Source organism: Chaetodon auriga, chromosome 3 (assembly GCF_051107435.1).
Source record: "Chaetodon auriga isolate fChaAug3 chromosome 3, fChaAug3.hap1, whole genome shotgun sequence".
In the NCBI taxonomy this organism is placed as follows: Eukaryota; Metazoa; Chordata; class Actinopteri; order Chaetodontiformes; family Chaetodontidae; genus Chaetodon; species Chaetodon auriga.
The window spans coordinates 2,711,974-2,726,049 of NC_135076.1; the positions used below are offsets into that span (position 1 = coordinate 2,711,974).

The 14,076-nt window shown below is 39.4% G+C and overlaps 1 protein-coding gene across 7 annotated transcripts in view; it reads right to left on the reverse strand.

Moving 5' to 3' along the window:
* Positions 1–14,076, reverse strand: part of ptprfa (protein tyrosine phosphatase receptor type Fa) — a 328,374-nt gene that overhangs the window by 168,137 nt on the left and 146,161 nt on the right. The window lies entirely within an intron of this gene.

Here is a 14,076-nt window from a genome sequence, read left to right on the forward strand (position 1 = left end):
AGATGCTTAAAACTGATTGGACTACAACCAGGCTACATCACTAACTCACTTGTTTATTAATTGCCCTCAAGAACACTGCAATCATCTGCTGCTGGTTTATTGGAGGTTTCCAGCAACAGAAAAGTGGGGACACAGCCTTTGTCCATTACACTCCAAAGCTCTGGAACAAACTAGCTACAGATATCAGGGAAGCAGCTCACTGAATATTTTGAAATGAAAGCTAAAACTTCTCTTTTCACTTTAGCCTTTCACTAGCTGTGACCTCCTGATAGAGGTCTGAAACTGTTGTTCTTTGCCTCGATCTTACACACTGCTGCATTTTAAAATGTTGTTTGGTTTTATGCTGGTTTTATTTCATCCTTAATTGTCTATTTCATTCATTTTCATCTGTTTTTATGTCCATCCTGCCTTTTTATGGAAAGGACTCACTTGGTGCATGTGATTCTTTTCTTGTAAAGCCCTTTGAGCTGCAACTCCTGTATGAAAGATGCAATACAAATCAAGTTTATTATTATTATTAAATGTGTATAGAACTTGTGGGTTAAGGCTACAGCTTTGCAGCACTTGGTAGCTACAATATGTACTTGATAGAGAGTGAATAACTCATGAAAAATATCCCCAAAATATGTGGAGAATTCAAATTGAATAAAATTGATTTCTGAAGGCCATACAGTCCAGTGAGTCCATTTCTTACGACCCAGAATCATGTTTCCTTCCCTCTACAACACATTTTTTTTTTTTTTTTAAATAATGATCATGGTTTTTTTGTAACGTGACATTAATGTCACATGAGTCCTAATTATATATAACTTAGCCAATGGTGATGTAGATTGTCAATTAGCCATTTGAAATTGCTACTGTCTGGAACGTCAAACTCTGTAGTCTTTTGGGCCTATTGCACATCACTCATGCCTATTGCACATCCTGGTGTGGCACCTCTGTGCCAGCCACCACACTTCTCTGTTTGCAGACTTTTCAGATACGCCAAGGCCTGCGCCAACAGTGGTACATCATTTTTCCTCACACAAAACTCTGCAAGAGTTAAAAGGTGTATCATCTACAGAGTATAGCAAATCTAAATTGCTGGACCTGCTCACATCATAGAGTTAAATTGTCCTAGAGTTTAAGTATATACCAAGTGATCTCAGGTGATTTTAAGAAACATATTGCAACCAAAATAATGTTCAGAGTGATGTTGGTTTCTGCAAAACAGCCACTGTGAGAGTTACAATGTTGCTTAGATATATTCAATTTCCACTACTTTGGTAACCCAGCAGGAAGTATTGCAGACATAGCCATGGCTGTCCCTCTAACATCACTGCTGAAAGTCCATATCCTTTCTTCTGATACCACTGCAGGCACTTTCTGACAGATGGCCTTCACAGCATGACAAGAAAGTTAAAGTCTCCACATGTTAGAGATGACATTACTGAATACAGATAGGAGTGTGCTTCGAATCCTCTGTGAAGTTCTGACTAAGAACTTAGCCTAAGTAGATAAGTAAAGTAATTCTCAATGTCACTCGCACGTAAGGCAGAGATCTAGGCAGACGGGAGGGCTAATAATTAAATAAACAGCTAGTCTTACACAAAACTGAAATTTGATGGCTTTAATTGCTTCTTTATCAGCCTGCAACACCCAGGCACTGTATATCTTGCACGAGTGTGTATGTGTGTGTGTGTCTCTGTCATTGTATCTCCCTGTCCCTCTGTGTACTTAGGCTATATTTGCCAGTATGAGCTTATGAGCCTGGAAGCTCAGTCTTGGGCCTGTTGTGGGGTGATAAACAGCGGCAGAAGATGGCAGATAGTTGAGTCTGAAATCTCTTTACTGCAGAAGCCACTACATCAACCCTATACTGAATATGCCCTCTTACAAGAACATACACTAGACTGACGAAGGAGAAGCAATCCCTAACACTTTAATCTGTGCTTATTTGGGTCTAAGGACTGAAATAAGCATGCATTCCGCACAGATCTAAAAGTAAGATTCATCTAGTGAAATTAATGCCTGCTTTGCAGTTTACTTTCTGTCTTTCAATAGTGGTTCAAAGTTTTGATTGCCAGAAAATGTCAACACACTCCCAAGACAGCAACCTCCTCTGCAGACCACTGCTCACTCACAGGTTGCAATGTTTCACTTGAGAACTACCTGTGTCCACGCATATGTGTGTGCATTGGTGTGAGATTGGGTTTCCTGAAGGGCATGAATATGTGAGGTAAACCTCCAATCTGAATGCATTCAGTCGGGGGGTTTCAGTGCTCAGTGTTCCAGAACCACAGCTCTGTGCAGAGGAGGGTGGGCCAGCAGACCAGAGCTGTAGCTGTAATTGGTATTGCTGCTTTAAAATGAAGGAGGATTTTTCCTCTTTAGAGAGCATTATGCGCCTGATGGAGCTGCTATCCATCATTCTGAGCGAGGTGGTTTTGACAGATAGAACAGGATATCTCCTTTTATTCAACCTCAGTGAGGCTCAGCACAGCAGGCCTGTGCACACAGCCCTGCAGCCAGCTACACAACCACAGAAGATAATTAGAGTCTTGACAGAAGACTAAATGGTGCATTCATGTGACTTCTGGGCTTGACTTTAGTGTCTTTGGTAGGTTAGGCAGTGACATCAGCATCATATATATTTGCCCCTTGAAATGCTACTAAATGAGTCACTTGAGATGGATAGTTTGAGCTAAAAACACTATGGCCAAGGTTTTCAAAGAAATGTTGAAATTTGATATTAATGACTCCCGGGATGAGTATTTACGATGAACAAGAGACCAATGCAACAATGACTTGTCTTTTTTATTATTAGTTTTCGAGGCATTTTTTATTTCTTCATGACACAGAAGACAGTAGGGAGATAGCAGGAATTGAAAAGGGACAGACATCAGGATTGACATGCAACTGAATTCCTCAGTCATACGGGAAACAAGGACATAATATTTTTTGCACTTTAACACCTGGACAACCAGGGCATCCCAGTGAGATGTAATTCCCATCACCTGTCTTCAGCTGCGCCTGTGGACATGTCTGTCTATAAGGACATCTGCATCAGGTTTTGAATATATACAGCCCTTCATATCACTGTCATAACTCACATTACCTCAAGTCATTTACAAGTAAACATATTTAGGCATTTCATCAAACAACCTATGTTGTTGTTTTCCATGGAAGATTGGTGTCTTTGACCAATCCTTTTGTGCATGACAATGTATCTGAACAAACAAAGAAACAAAAAAGATATATTTGACATTTTCTGTGAATATTTGATTCCCAGAGAATGATTGCAAACTTTTTTAGTGATCCCCTGACCTTTCTTCTATTGGCACTATAAAGCAAAACTTTTCAATCACAATTTAAAGGGCAGTGATAATGAAAATTTCATGGTTGCAGGAGGATGAACTCTGATTTTAATGACCCTCTAATGTGACCCTCAGGGCACAGTCACACTAAACTCGTCAGCAAGTTTATTCTGAACTTGTTGTATTGTGATGTTTTATGAAGACCACTAAAAGCAGACATGGGCATTTAGTCTTTTTGTTTATTCTTTTGTTCATTTTACAATGAGTTTCTCATATCAAGGCTGCCACCTCTACACTATATATATATGTACACACACACACACACACATACACACACACACATTAAACAGAGTATGGATTTGACATCTGTTGTCTAAAAAGTATTGTGTGCTGATCTAACTGATGACCTGCATGTGTCATGAGATGAAGGACATAAAACTATCAGAAAATGAAATCCTGAAATCTGTTAACCCCTGATGCTGATCCACTAAAATTACTTTTAGCATAAACCTTACTTAAACCTTACTTACTATAAGCACCATGACTTTATATTCTGAACCACTGCATGTGAGTGCATTTTCATGAATTGATTTAGTTAATATGCTACCAGCATGTGACTTGGTATGTTGACAGTCTTAAAATAAATAAATCAATAAATGAAATATAAAATTCCAGTTGTAAGAAATCTCCAGCAGTGCTGTTGCAGATCTGCATGTCTTCCCTTCAGGAATCTCCTCCATCTTGGAATAAGTAAATCACTGTTTGTATCAGTCTTAATCATTGAAACAGGAGGGTACGGCTCATAGTATTACCCTACTTTCAGCAGTGAGATTACAATTTAACCAAATTATCCTCGTGTAGGATGTGTTGTAAGCATGTGTGTGTGTGTGTGTGTGTGTGTGTGTGTGTGTGTTTGCGAGTGTGTTCATGCGCGTGCATGCGGGTGTGTTTTTTGTGTTTTTGTGTGTGTTTACACCAGCATCCTGCCCACTCTAATTACCAAGGAGAGGGAACCCACAGCAGCTCCCACAGGATTCCCATCACAGCCAACTGCTACACCAGGCACCTCTGTCCAAACACAGAACAGCTGCCAGGGCTGACGGATAACTCACACACACACACACACACACACACACACACACACACACACACATAAATGCACACACGCACGCACACACAGTCATGTTTCCATTCCATTTGGTGACATTACATAGACTGTCATTCATGGAGACTTACCCAAATCATAATCACAACCACTGCTTGCCTGGCTTAACACTGACCCTAACCTTAACCTACATCTAATCTTGCCCTTACCTTAACTAAAGTTTTAAGCCTAAAACTTGATTTACATTATGGGGACTTGCGTTTAGCCCCATGAGGAAGGCGAGTCCCCACATACACAAGTTTACTCACACACATCATTAGCATAGTGTGCTGCTGATAAACCTCCAGCTGCAGTATTTACCCAGGCTGCTTGTCTCTCTTAGCCCCTGAAACTTGTCACTATAACAATTAAATCCACTTGTCATAGAATCACTAAAGGGTGAAATTCACATCTATAGTTTGAATAAATATATTTTTCAAGTTCAAATTCCATTTCTCCATCATGACCAGAGGGCATTTATTTATACAATGATGATGGCAGTGCATGCAGATACGGGCGCCTGCAGTGCCTAAAACATTTTTGTTTTAGTTCGTCTTTATTACCTAAGCACATACTGTCTATTGCAGAAATTTACTCATAAACATCAGACAAGCACTGTGATTGGATTAAGTGCAGTACATTTTAGGACGATCACTGCACACAAAATCCTCAAACTAATGTTTCTTGGCATAATCAAACAGACCCCACAACTGTTTTACTTATATTCCACAAGCATGTCCATATCCCCACCAGGGGAAGCAATACCCTGGACCATGTTTACATGAACATTCGCAGCAAAAGTCCTTCCCCATCCCAATTTGGTCTGTCAGACCATATTTTCCTGCTTCTTACTCATTCCCAGCTGATACAAAGGCTCAGATCATCAAAAAAATAAACGTTTAGATAGATGAGGCATAGATGAGGCTACAGCAGCTTCAGAGGATTGTTTTTAGTGTGCATACTAGCACTTGCTCAGAGACGCTGCCACCCAGGAGAACCTTATCAATCTTGAGGAATATACAACAGTAACAACATACAACCCCAATTCCAAAGAAGTTGGGACACTGTAAATAAAAACAGACTACAATCATTTCCAACCAAACTATTTACTGACAACAGATTTAAAAAGTGTTCCTCAGCCCATGCAGCAATATCCTTTATAGAGTCATGTGTTTCACAAAGTGGTGAACACTCCATCCTTGCTTGTGAATGTCTGAGCCCTTCAAGGATGCCCCTTTCATACCCAGTTATGATACTATCAGCTGTTACTGTGGTGAACCTATGGATGTTGTTGAATGTTCCAAATAGGTGCTTTTGGAGCATTCCACAAATTTCCCAGAGAATTTTTTTGTTTGTTTATTTGTTTATTTTTTAAAATCTGGGCTGTACATAAGCAAATGTGTTGATAATGAGTTTACCACACAGATAAAATCATTCCCCAACCAGAAAGCCTGGAGGAATGGAGAGGTGAGGGATCTATCCAGGGCCAAAAAACCTGCCTTTTGGTCAGGTTACAAGGAAGCATCCAACTTGCCAGAGCAAGACTGAAAACTGGCATCAAGATGGTAAAGTGGAGACATCAGGAGAGACTGAAGAGAAACCTCATCATCAACACCAAAGATATGTGGTAGGCAATTCAGCTCAGCACAGGCTACAAAAGCAGGAGAGACTCTATGATGTGTGAGGCCATGTTGCCAGATAAGCCTAACAAATTTTATGCTTGCCTTGATCTCTTAAAAAAAAAAAAAAAAAAAGAAGGCAGCTGTCAAGTTTACTCTGCCTCCAGAAGACCATCCTTTGCCATATCCACACCAGATCTAAGAAAACCCCTGCAGAACGTGAATGTGAGTAAAGATGCTGGGCCTGTTGACATCCCTGGCCATGTACTAAGAATGTGCCAATCAGCGATGTCATGTTTGACATTTTTAACATATCATTGTCACAGGAGAGTGTTCTCATTGGGACGTCGGGACGTTTGTGAAACAGAGATGCTACGTGCCCAGTGGAAATGCACTCATTGACTAGACTGGCAGCAATCAGCACCATCATATGCGTCGTAGACAGAATGTGATGTTCATACACGGAGGAAATTTTTGTTTAGTTTGTGAGCATGTGTTTGCAGCAATGGAAAAAGGGTAATCTCGAGTGTCAGTACTGTTACAAACACACTAAACTGGATGAGGTGCCAGGATAAATGTGTTTGGATAAAATTAATGCTCTTCAGCAGAGTTTGGATGCCTAACAGGCAGCTTTCACAGGATCACACTCTGATGGAGATAATATTATGCAGGCAAGTTTTGTGGTCAGTGAGCTAATTAGAAAATAGCTAACAAGCTCAAAATTCAGAATTTGTGAAGCTGCTAAGCTGCTAGCTCAAGTAAAATTGCCTGTTTGTCTGGAAAACTTGGCATGGAAACTCCTCCACGAAAATGTAAATTTGGCACTCTGTACTTGAGTACCACAGTCCACAATGGGATGCAGGACTTCCTCATAAAGGGACCCTAGACAGTCTGGACTGGCAGTCGCACTTCCTCCATGCTAGTGTTGAATCGGAGGTCCCATGAGCTAAGCTCCTTCTTGTTCATGTTGTACACCCACGACTACCGTTCACATTTGAAGCCATAACCAATGGTACCTTTTTCTGTACTTTATTCTATCTGTAATAACAAAAAGGTAATTTCTGTTGTAAAAGTATTATGTTGTTGTTGTCATCTCTACCAAAGTGCTTGCATACTGCAAAATCTCCTTTTATGCAGTTTGCAATTCACATATTATTGGTGTCATACTAAGGTTTCGCATGTACTATAAAATCTCACACACTGTTTTAGTGTACTAAATAGCAAGTTGGTAAGGAATTTTGGACACAGTGACTGGGTTGGCTAACGCTAGTGAAAATGGTGAGCTATCCTCAACAAAGACAGTGAATAAGGTAAAAGGAAAAACTGCAACTTATCCAAAAGGCTAATTAATTCAACCTCTTCAGTGGCAGGCATAGTAATGTTAGCTGCTGCAGGGGACTTGGCTTTCAGGCGATCAAAGACGGTACACACTTCAGTTTTTAGATATAGATTAGGTTAGATGTGTATCCCTAGCCAGTTTTTCATTCTGCGTTACAAATACTGCAGTGTTGAGCAGGGCTGTCAAGTCCCCCCCCCCGTGTGTGTAGAAGTTTATCAGCTGATTGACATTGGTCAAAGTAAACTTGCAACAGGTAAGGGCCATCAACAGTTGATCTTATTTCCTTTCTTTGTTTCACAAAAAAATTAATGATTAAACCCTGTCTATGTCTCCTATTGTTGAGCATGTTTGCGCTGTGTCCCATGGTTAACTGATGGAACTCCTACTGACAAAGCTAGAGGACTTGATTGGGTTGAAGTGCTTGAGCAGCTTGCAAATAGCCCAGAGCATCTCCTGTGAGTCTATAGTCCATTAACTGGATGACTTGAAGCCAAAAAGAGGAGTTAAAATGATTTTCAAAATCCCCAGAAGCCAATAAAGACTGAAGGATGACCACTGCACTAGAAATCCCATCCCAAAAAGGAGTGAGGGATAATCCTACAGCTGGATTTGATGTAAGAAAGGGACAACATGTGAGTTGTGATTTGGGCTCATGTTCAGTTGTTCAAACAAACAGAATATAAATATATTGGGTATTAATACATTTCTGGCACCAACCAAAATGTACCCATAGCACAGAATAAAATACTGAAAGGTGTCATGGAACATCTGGTCAGATTTGTGTTGATGATTGCTTGTTATTTGATAAGATGGTCTGATTTGATTTTCTTTCTCTTTTTTTAAATTTACCCTCATTCAGGCAAAATGTTTGTATTGCTTCTTGTGTTTTGGCATTTGACATTTATGAATGATGGCTTTTTTGAAAAAAGGGGATTGTTTTAAAAAGTATTGTTTTAGTATCAATACTGAACTCAGGTATCGTTTCGGCACTAATATCGAGAAGTTTCAAACAATAACCTAGCCAAATGATCAGACTGGATTCAACTGAGTTCAATCAGTGATTCATCAGTTCTGCCCATTATGGACCATACAGAAGCTGTGAAAGTAGTTGCTTGGAGAAATTAACTTGCCTTTACAGCTGTGTCTGCCTCTTTCATGTTGCCATTTTTGTGTGGTGTGCAGTTAGCTTGCTATGTAGGAAGATGACCAACCCATATGTAACCTCAAGCATTAGTCAGTGAGCACAAAATCAGACCTTTTTGAATTTTTGGACAAATCAGAGAAGTTGAGAGTGAATTTGAACCAGTCTAATGATAGTCTAGATACAAACAGTGCAAATACAGATGCCATGTACAAATTTGCTGAATATATCACAAAGCTAAGAACTAAGTGTGAAAAATAGGTACTGGGAAAATGGTATGTAAGTATGCTTTAGGAGGTATCTAGATTTGGGAAGTTAAACTTGCTCTCTGCTATGACCAAGCAGTCTTTATGCTTATCCAGGTGCCTACTTCTGTTACACATTTACATTAATTGCCAATAGTTCCCAAGTATATTAAGACTACAAGTGTTGAACACACTGAACACACTGGGGCACTATTGGTTGATGAAGCCTTCTGTAATGCAGATAAACATGGAAGACAGGGTTGTAATTAGAAGGAGTAAGGGGTGGCCATTTGACAAAGCAGTGACAGAAAGCACCCAGACCCAGAGCCCAAGGCTAAAACAACCCCCCAGTGAGGCCATAAGTCTGAGATGCATGATAAAGAAGCATCAACCTCCAACCAAGTTCTTAATGAAAGCCAGGGAGTTAAACGGCTTAGCTGGTGGCAGATCACTCCATAGAGACCCATGCCCATGTGTCACCACATAACCCTCAGGACCAAATAACACAGCTGCAAAATGGGGAAGCTGATTGCAGCAATTCAAAGCCTCTCAGTTCTTAATAACCTTTCTAAAAAGAGTCACAGGAGGGATATCTCATTAGCAGGTCAGTCACCTCTATTTCACCAAAATTCAAACATATTTTCAAAGGTAGTATCAAGGCACAGTGGCGGAAGCCCACCACTGCTAAAGGCTGTGAACAATGTTTTTGATGGATGTCCATTTCTCTTTTCATACAGGAACACTTATTTTACCTGTTATTTTTGTGGGATCCAACTTCCACAGTTCCTTCATCAAGTAGCACTTACACTTATCAGTTCTTTTCAATCCTTCCATTTTAGCTTTTAGTGCTTATAATTTCAGGTAAAACTTAATTCCTTTAACTTCAGCCATTACAAACACATTCCACATTGTTTTTTATTTATTTATTTTTTAAATTGTGCTCTCTTCTTTAACATGAGACAAAAAATTGCCTTTGCAGCTTAAGGTGTGCAGAACTGCACACTGTTGGTTAAAATCTTACCTAATCACACACTCTGCTAAATAATTTCTGATTTTGTCTGTAGAGAACTAGCAAATGTAAGAGGCAAAATAAAAAATAAAAAATAAAAATTAAATTTGAAGATCACTACAAGTAGTACTATAAAAATGTGTTTGACATATATTCAATATATGTATATCAATATATTATATTTAATGCTTTACCTCATCAACTTCATTGACTTTTGTATACGAATATTTGGAATTTGATGATTTAAAGAATTTGGGACAGGAGCAACTAAAGACTGGGAAAGTTGTGGAATGCTCCACCTGTCTGGAACATTCCACAGGTAAACAGGTTCATTGGTAATAGGTGACAGTGTCATGATTGGGTTTGAAAGGGGCATCCTGGAAAGGCTCAGTCATTCACAAGCAAGGATGGAGTGAGGTTCACCACTTTGTGAACACATGACTGTATAAAGGATATCTCTCAGGATCACTTTGTAAAACCTTTGCCAGTAAACACAGTTTGCTTCCAAATCACAACATTCTGTTTTTATATATGTTTTACACAGTGTCCCAATTTTATGGGATGTTAATGCAATATGGAAAGCCATAACTTTAGATTTTAGACTTTAGACAAACTTTATTGTCATTCAGTAGACAGCAAGTGTACACCGAACAAAATTTAGATTGCAACAAGCTCAGCACAGGACATACTGTAAGTGGCTTGTGGTGTTAGGGGATTTCATTTTGTCATGTGACACTCATGGTTTGTCGTATTTGACTTGGTGCTAAAGTAACGTGATGGTGCCCGTACTGACATGGAGGTCAAAATTGAGGGATGCAGCACAATGAGAACTGCTGGTTTCCTCCAGCACTGCCATCACATCTATGTGACAGAGAGAGAAGAAAGGTGTGTGCTTCCTGCAACTGAGTGAGAGCGTCTGATGGCAGCTGGGCTCTGCCTGGCCTGTATTGGTGATGGATGAGAATAATTACGTGGAACATCTACTTGTATGGCATGAGCTGTGCGGTGAAGGGGGCCTGTGCAGAGGTAGCGTGGGGTGGAGACTGGTGTTCATGTGATATAATAACAGTGAAGCATGCCTGTTCATTTCTGGGACCCAGTCCACTCCATCACCCCGCACCACCACTGCCCTCAGTCTCCAATCCTTTAGCCATCTACAGGAGGCGGGGTCCTGGCCCCAGAGCAAGGCCTGGCTTTAATACAATACAGTTCAGCAACATCAGCCTTCGGGCTTGCGGGAAAGCAGGGCAGCTGGCCAAAGTGTTGCCTGTAATAAGGACATGAAATTAGCAGGAAATGCTGACACTGACTGGTGTAATGAAATTAGAATCTCTAGTATGGTTCAGGCATTACACTGACAACTACTACCACAACTTAGGGCTGTCAATGAATATTCTAAATTCAAATATATAATTGAGTTGCAAAAAAAATCCAACTAACTTGATTATGAAAATTAATATTTGGTTGTGGGGAAAAAATGCAGCACTGCCACAGTGATTCAACTGAATGCACTACATTGTCCAGTAATTACAGTTATTTATTTATTTTTTTTAATGTGTTTAATTTAATTAATTGTGTTTATGATGATAAAATTATTGTTTCTGTAAATGGAGTCTGGTGGCTTTAGTGAGACCAATATAGCTGCTGTCTCTTATTAAACAAAAAGCATCTTACTCTTTAACAAAAAAAGTGTGACGGTAGGGATCCTTTCCATAATGGTGTCAGACACATAGAATAACAGTCTGTTGCCAAAACACTTTTGATGGACATACACTGACAGTGCTAAAACGGATGGACGGATTACATTGCAGTCTGTCACTCAATACTGGACTAGTTTCAAAAATTGCTGTCTCCATTAGTCACTTGGACCAAAAAACATTGTCAAATAGGGTCCATAAACACAATGATATTTGATGTTTGTTGTTTAACATTGAAATCTTCAAGGACATGTGGACTTTTTGGAGCAGAAACTCTGTATGGGATCCATCTGAGGTTAGTAGAATGACACTGCTGTAATGAATTTCATTTGTTTAGGTCTACACAATGAAGACTTGTTAAATATTACTTCCACAAGGCTTTTCTGAGCAGACAGATCATCATCCATGAACCTGGCATTTCTTGGTCCTCACAGCTATAATGAAGTTCAAGCTGCATGCAAAGATTATATTGTTTGTTCTAATGCTGATTAACATAATGTAATTTTTTTCCATTAATAATCATTAATACCATCAAATTATAGACTAAAGAACTCAGGTTGGGAACCCAGAGGTTTATGCACATTTCTTCTTGTTGCATTAAGGGTTGCTTTTAATATGACCAGTGTGTTCTGACTGTAGCTGAAGTCATACCTTGAAAACAACAGCAGTTACTGGGATTCCTGGGATAGTGTGTTTCTGATCCCAGAATAGAAATTATCTCATTTGTGGGATAAATATTAATACCTAGTCCAGTGTGTGCATGTCTGTGTTTTGGGCTTATATGTGTGTAAACTGTAGAATCAAGTGAACGAAAATGAATTTTTACCAAGACTTTCTGACTTGAAGGAGTATGTTCGTATATGCATGTAATTTGTACTTCATTTTTTAAAAATTTAGTTCTAAGACATAATGACACAACAAACCAAACACAAGACTCATCATGGTCAAATGATGACAATTTCACGAAAGATAGACTCATGGATTCTAAGAAAATGACGTATTGAAAAAAAAGATTAAAAAGTAAAATATTAATAAATATTTCATAGTATATAACATATTTTATTTTTTTGCGAGTGGTTGTCTGGCTGTTTTCTTTGGCAGAGAGGGCAGCAGACAGACAGCAGACAGGACAATATCTGCTGTCTATAGGTGTCATCACTGCCTCTTCAGGGGTAAAAGACTATCATAACAGCCCTGCAAACCTCAACATCCTCCACCCACTGTCTATTCAATTGGAAGAATTTTGAACCACTCTTGAAATGGGATTTACATTTTTTTTTTTTTATTTCTATTATTTTCTTGCAGGAATTTAAGTGATGATCTACAAGTTCCTCCTTTTCTTTTGCTTCCTTATTTGCTGTCTAGTCTTCACTTTCTTCAGTTTCTGAAGGAGACGCATTCCTTCATCTCTAAAGATATTTGTATGAATGGCACAAACACACTGCTCTCTCTTTGCCATTACATTTGGAAAGTCTTAACTGACACCAGGGTCTGGAGTTTGAAGGCAGGAAACATTAATGCTAATTGATATTACTAAAGCTCGGTAGGAAATCAGTTTCGGTCCAGCTGCTGCCAACGAAGTGAAGACGTGGAGCTAATTAAAACTAAAGAGCTGCATGTGTTGTCTGTGTAGCAGCTATTGATGTCATGAACCTTTATCACAGCTCAACATTCTATTATATCAAATCAGTGAAGTTTACATGTCACCGCATGCAGTTTCCAGATGAAACAAAATTCCAAAGACAAACACTGGGTGTGTTTTCATCTAAATCCTGCACTTCTCTCCTATAGCTGCATGGACCAGATTCTTCTGCTGACCCATGAAATTTGTATCTTATTGGACATGATGTTTGTTAAAGGCTGCTAAAGTAGGAAATGTTTTAAAAGAAAATAAAAAAATAAAATAAAATAAAAGACTTTAAACATATCTTTAAACATATCAAGGAAGGAAGGAAGGTCTCAATGAACATCATAGACTTTTCCCAGATATTTTGGGGAACTAGCAGACAGAATTACTGAATTAGTTACTCTTCAAAAATGTTTTTTTTTTTTTTTTGCTAAAATAATACTTGACAAATTTTAGGCTGCTGGAGAAAGTACATCTGGCTTGGGTGGACAGATATTCCACCTTATGAAAATCAGCTGTGGTGGTTGTGGCTTGCTCCTCCCACCTCAGCTCAATCCAGCTGACGTTTTCCCAACTTTCAATCAGTCTCAATAAGTCTGTTTTACTAGCCATCGTGTCTGGGTTGCTGTATGTTTAGTGACAATGATAAACCTGTGAACGATGTCAACTTGACCATTAAACTCTGATCTCATTGCTCATACATTCCCACCTCCCTGGCCTGACCTGGCCTGACCTGGAGCAGCCTGCTGCACCCTGTCCTTGGAGATCAGAGTTGTTGAAAGCTGTAGGCTTGGCTGCGGTATGCAGGCAGCAGGTCTATCCCTGCCAGACAGACAGGGCTTCTCCCTCTGCCTTTTCTCTCAAAACACTCATAATTAGAGCTGGTGATGTTTGTGCCAGGGCATCTTGATACACACTGAACTAGGGACCTACCTCAGAAAGGCTTTGTCATGTTTTTC